Source organism: Artibeus jamaicensis, unplaced genomic scaffold (assembly GCF_021234435.1).
Source record: "Artibeus jamaicensis isolate MK-2021 breed Jamaican fruit bat unplaced genomic scaffold, CSHL_Jam_final contig_1879, whole genome shotgun sequence".
NCBI lineage: Eukaryota > Metazoa > Chordata > Mammalia > Chiroptera > Phyllostomidae > Artibeus > Artibeus jamaicensis.
In genome coordinates, this window is record NW_026521383.1 from 119,586 (window position 1) to 125,585 (window position 6,000).

Sequence of the window (6,000 nt, forward strand, 5' to 3'; positions counted from 1 at the left end):
ACCCCCCAGGGGAAATATAGAATCTAAAGAATTTGAGACACGTGTTTATGAACTAAAGAGGGGAAATGGTGGGGGGAAGGGTGTGCAGGGTGGAGGAGAACAGGGGGGAATAGAACAAATGTAATGGCATAATCAACAAAATAAAAAAATATATTTAAAGTCAAAAAAAAGAACTAACCTTAAAAAAATCAAAGACAAAAATCACATGATCATATCAACAGATGCACAAAAAGGATTGAACATGGTACAGCACCCATTTATAAGAAAAACACAGAAAAGTGGGAATAGAGTATTCCTCAACATAAGAAAGCACAGACATGAGAGACCTACAGCCAACATCATAATCAATGGGCCAAAACTACGTTTTCCCACTAATTCAGGAACAAGATAAGGATGCCCACTTTCACCACTCCTATTCAACATAGTATGGAAAGTCTTAGCCACAGCAATCAAACAAGATTGTGAAATGTGAAACGAGAAAAAAAAAAAAGAAAAGGCATCCAAATTGCAAAGGAGGAAGTAAAACTGTCATTGGTTGTAGATGACATGACAGTGTACACAGAAAATCCTACAGACTCCCCCCAAAACCTAGTCAACCTAATTAATGAACTTGTCAACTTCCAGCCAACATGGAGGACTAGGTGGGAACACCGAGCCTCCCCACACAACCAAGTTTAAAGACAACAAAGTTTTAATAACAAAAATGCAGCCAAACACAGAAAATTGAACTATAGGAAAGTCCGACAACAACGAACCATTCAGGCAGACTGGTAAGAAAGGCAGAGCCAGTGGCGGAGCAGAGTTGGGCAAGAAAGATCCACTGGACTGACCCAGACACCCAGGCAGCCGTGGGCAGATCCCACTTGTGGGGTAGCAATGGGTGGACCCAGTGAGGGCGCAAGGCAGCAGGCTGACCCCGGTCACACATTGGCACGCAGATAAACCGGGTGAAGGAGCCAGCAGTGAGACAGACCATGCATGTCCCAGCAGCAGGAAGCAGCAGAGGGGACCACCACTGCCCCTCTTTAACCCCACCCCCACATACAATGTCACAACCCAGCAACTGAGTTGCTCCACCCTGGTGAACACCTAGGGCTTGGCTACTCATACATACCAGGCACAAACAGACCAAAACATGGCTCAAGAACTCAAAGCCCCAAAGCCAATAACCCTAAGCCACCAAAAAACACCCAACCTATCAGATGCACAGTTCAAAACACTGGTGATCAGCATGCTCATAGACCTAATAAATGAACTTCGGCAAACAGTGGGATAGAAGGCCAATATTCAAAAAATCAAAGGCATTTTTGTACAACAACAATAAAATATCAGAAACAGAAATGGATGCCGACACTGGCCCACAGTGTCTGCAGCATTAGGGATGAGATATGAGACAAATTCAGATGGACTACCAACTCCTGTGCAGGAAAAGGGATGGCACGACCACTCTCTCAAAAGAAAGCATGTTGGCCCTTGCCTTGACAGGCTTTTATTGGCTTTCTAATAGCATACATCAAAGAAGGTTTTCATTCACTATGCTTAGGTTTGCTTTAGGTAATTACACTTTTTACTCAATTGTTCAAGTACAGTTTTCTGACTTTTACTCCCATCCCAGCCAGTCACCTCATCAGGACTGCCCACCTCCCTGCCATTCCCACCCCCCTTAGTTGTTGTCCATATGTCCTTATACTAGTTCCTGTATATCCTTCCCCTTTTCCCTTCAAATTCCCTCCCCTCTCCCCTCTGGTCACTGTCAGCCTGTCCTCTATTTCAGTGCCTTTGGTTCTATTTTGCTTGCTTGTTTGTTTTGTTGTTTAGCTAACTGTTAAAGGTGAGATCATATGGCATTTGTCTTTCATCGTCTGGCTTATTTCACTCAGCATAATGTTTTCCATTTCCATCCATGCTGTTGCAAAGGGTAGGAGCTCCTTCTTTCTTTCTGCTGCATAAAATTCCATTAGGTAATTACTTTTTACAGATAGCAATGGAAGGGATGTTCCTGGTTACTTCTTACAGATTAACAAGAAAAATGTCACAAATGATAAGAGTAATTGGTCTGGTAACACTTCAATTTTTGGGAGAATAACCACAAACTTCAGGGAGTTACTTTAAACATACACAGTAAGCATTTGCTGCCTCAACTCATGGTGAGAAAGTTTTAACAGGAGCAAGTCACGCAGCAGCCTAGTTGTAATGCAGTCATGATACCCCACGGGAGAACTGATCCACTGGCTGGGCACCTCTATACCACAATACACATACTGGGCTTTTCAAAAGGGCTCAACTACAATTGCCATTGCCAGGTTCAATTTATATTAGATTCAGGGAGTAGGAGGACAAAGTTAACTGAAAATAGCCTCTGTAATAAGAGGTGTTGGGAGATCTGGGCATGTACATGCAAAAAAAAATTAGCCCTGACTGGTGTAGCTCAATGGATTGAGCATGGGCCTGCAAACCAGAGGATCCAGGTTCGATTCCCAGTCAAGGCACATGCATGGGTTGCAGGCCAGTTCCCAGTGGAGGATGCACGAAAGGCAGCCATACATTGATATTTCTCTCACTCTCTCCTTCTCTTCCCCTCTAAAGATAAATAAATAAAATCTACAAAATAAATTAAAACTAAAGCAACGACTACACCATACACAAAAATAAACTCGAGATGGATAAAAGGTTTGAACATAAGTCATGACACAATAAAAACCCTAGAGGAGAACATTGTCAGGAAAATTTATTGTATCCCACACAGTAATATTTTCACCAATACACCACTGGCCGACGGATATAAAGGGAAAATAAACAAATGGGACGACACCAAACTAAAAAGTTTTGGCATAGAAAAGAAAACCATCAAGAAATAAAAAACAACCTACAGAATGAAAGCAATTATAAGCTAATACATCTCATAATGGCTTAATATTCAAAATTTATTTTTAAAACTTAAAACCATGGCAAATCCTAGAGGGAAGAAGGTAAAGTGTGAAGAGAAATAGAGGGGAGAAAACACCTGAGACAACTGTAGTAGCATAATCGATTAAATATATTTAAAAATACATCTGCTCTTTAAAAAGTCAACTCCTTTTAAAACAAGCTTTTAGACATAACAGTTTATTCTATTTCTTCCAATATACATGCCCCATATATGCTTCTCTGAACTCCTCTTTTATATCAAAGAACACCCCAAATAAATGCAATGTAGAAGTTTCCACATCTGGGTAATCTTTGCTTTCATTGTTTCCACATCTGGGCAATCTTTGCTTTCATTGTTGATGATTCCAGTAACCATAGTTGCGTTAAATAACACCACTTTCCCAACAACACAGTTCAGACTTCAGGACCACTGTACACTAACTGGGAGAAACTGCATAAAGTGCCAACTTGGCTGCTATTTCCTCAGTCCAGAAATCACTATGTCAATAAGAGTTGAGCACACTACCAATGGCTTTACACCCTTCAAAGTCTGTTTGATGATGAGTCACTGCACGTTTGTCACTCAGTTCACTTAGATAGCAAAGCATGTACTTGTGCTGCCTACTTGTCTAAGAGTGGGGAGGAAAGCCATGTGATATTCTATAAAAATACTCAGAAAAGAAAATTAGCCCACAAAGATGAAAGTGCAGGAAAGAAACAATAACTGGCAATGCTGGAAGTGAAATATAAATCACATGGAAATAGGTTAGAGAAGAAAACCCCCCACCACCACGTGAATACTTGAGACTCTAGAGGAGCAGCCAGAGGAACTTTGTGAAGGTGAGTTTGTGTGTGGAAATGAGGAAAGTAACTGTGAAGAAGGGATGGCAAGGTTCCAGAGGAAGTGGAAAACCTCAGAATATCCTCTCAGAGAGATTTCCTAACAGTGAAGGCACAAAGTACAAAACACTGGAAGCTGATCCCAACTTAGGTGTATGACAATTCACCAAAGCATAGAAGATATGCTTGTGCTGCATCACAAGCTGTCTACTCCGAAGAAAAAGGCAGCACTGTTCAAACTGCACTTGTGAAATTTATAAAGAAATAAAACTCTAATTCTTAATGTCTCCACAGTTGGAACGACAGCCTACTAAACAAACATGAGTTTACTATTTTATAATATCCTATACACTGTAACCAAAAGAAGATTTTGGGGTTTTTTTAAAGACACATTTATTCACCATCATGATCAGACTATACTGAGCAATCAATAGCATGGGAGAGAGGGAGGGAGGAAGGACGGGAGGGAGGGAGGGAAGGCAGAAAAAAAAAGAAAAGAAAGACTACATTAAAAACCCTTTGTTGGAATGCTTTATACTTTCCACAGAACAGAAACTAAAATAACCTGTTATACAACTAGTCACAAATACAGTCCTGGTGGTTTCCACCCATTCACATGAGTATTGTCTGAAACATGTCTTCTTTATAGCAACTAGGCCCTGCCACCACTGTGCTTGACTGAGTTCACAAATCTCTTGTGACCTGTACCTACCCTGTCACTTCTCTGGCTCTCCTCTCCTGCTAAGCTTTCTTTCCAACAGTAATTAAAACCTTCTGCCATGGCCACAGCTATTGCTGCAAACACCACAGCCACCATGACTTTGTGGTTTGGCAAAGTATTGGCCTCCACTACCATAGGGGCCAGAGCTTCTGCCTCCAAAGTTTCCTCCTTTCATGGGTCCAAAATTTAAAGATTGACTGTTGTCATTGCAAACATCATTGTAGCTTCTGCCACCTTCACAACTGCTTCCATCATTACCAAATCCATTATAGCCATCCCCATTGCCACCATATCCACCACCACTACAACTACCACCCAAGCCACCTCGACCACCGCCCGGCCGGAACCTGGCCAAATGATGTTTCCTTCATGACCACCTCCAAAGTTTTCAGAACCACTTCAACCTCTTTGGCTGGATGAAGCACTAGCCATCTCATGCTTCAATAGTTCCTTCCTTACTTCTCAGTTGTGGCCACTTCCAGCATGTTATTTCTGAGGGACAGTGTTGTCTACACATTCATGGTCCTCAAAGGTTGCAAAAGTGAAGCCTCTGTTTTTGCCACTGCCTTGGTCAGTCATGATTTCAATCACTTCACCTCTCCCACACTGATCAAAATCATCGCTAAGGTGATGTCCTCCAGTGACTTCTTTAGTACCACCTACAAAAATCTTTCTCACAGTGTGAGGTGGATACCCGGTCCTTGAGAATCTTCACTTGAAACAGCCCTGTTTGGCGCCTCAACTCTTCCACCCACCTTGTGTGGCCTTGCACTCATGGCTGCATCCACCTCCTCCACAGTGGCATAGGTCACAAACCCAAAGCCTCTGGAGCGCTGGGGGTTTGGATCTCTTATCACCACACAGTCTGTGGTGGTCTCTATTGCTCAAAATGGCTCCTCAGACTCTCATCTGCTGTTTCAAAGCTCAAACCTTCAATAAATAGCTTCCGGAGCTCTTCCTACCCTTGGGGGGCTCTTCCTACCCTTGGGGGGCTCTTCCTACCCTTGGGGGGCTCTTCCTTGGACATGATGACTGCTGGAGAGGGGACTTCAACGATGTTACTCAGCAGCATCCATGGGCAGAAAGGAGTAATGTAATGAAAGTATCTCCACAAGAAAAGTTTCTTTTTTTTTCCACAAGAAGCGTTTCTAACCATTTAGCAAACACTTCCAAATGTCACAGAATGATTGTAATTTTTCTCACTTAGCAGGACTCATTTGAAGTTTCAGTTTGAATGGTCATTTTTACCACCCCATACTATTGGCCTGGATAGTAAGGATGTATTATTCAATGATATTATCAACAGCCAACATTTATCTAAAGCATCCCAGTTCCTAACTAACCTACAAAATCCACTAGGCCTATTATTGAGGACTCAAGATAGAAATAATCTGGCCTGCTGCATTTCAGTTCTTGTATCATTTGCTTCCCAGATTCAATGTGCCATATACACGTGCGAATTTTTTCTGTTACTACTCCTAAGTTCTGCCCACATCCAAGTGTCTTCATCTTGAAGGGGGAAAAACAAAAGC

General features: G+C 42.1%; 1 pseudogene; it reads right to left on the reverse strand.

Moving 5' to 3' along the window:
• Positions 1-4,511: 4,511 nt before the first annotated feature.
• Positions 4,512-5,426, reverse strand: LOC128628397 (heterogeneous nuclear ribonucleoprotein A1-like 2; annotated as a pseudogene).
• Between the last annotated feature and the right edge of the window lie 574 nt (positions 5,427-6,000).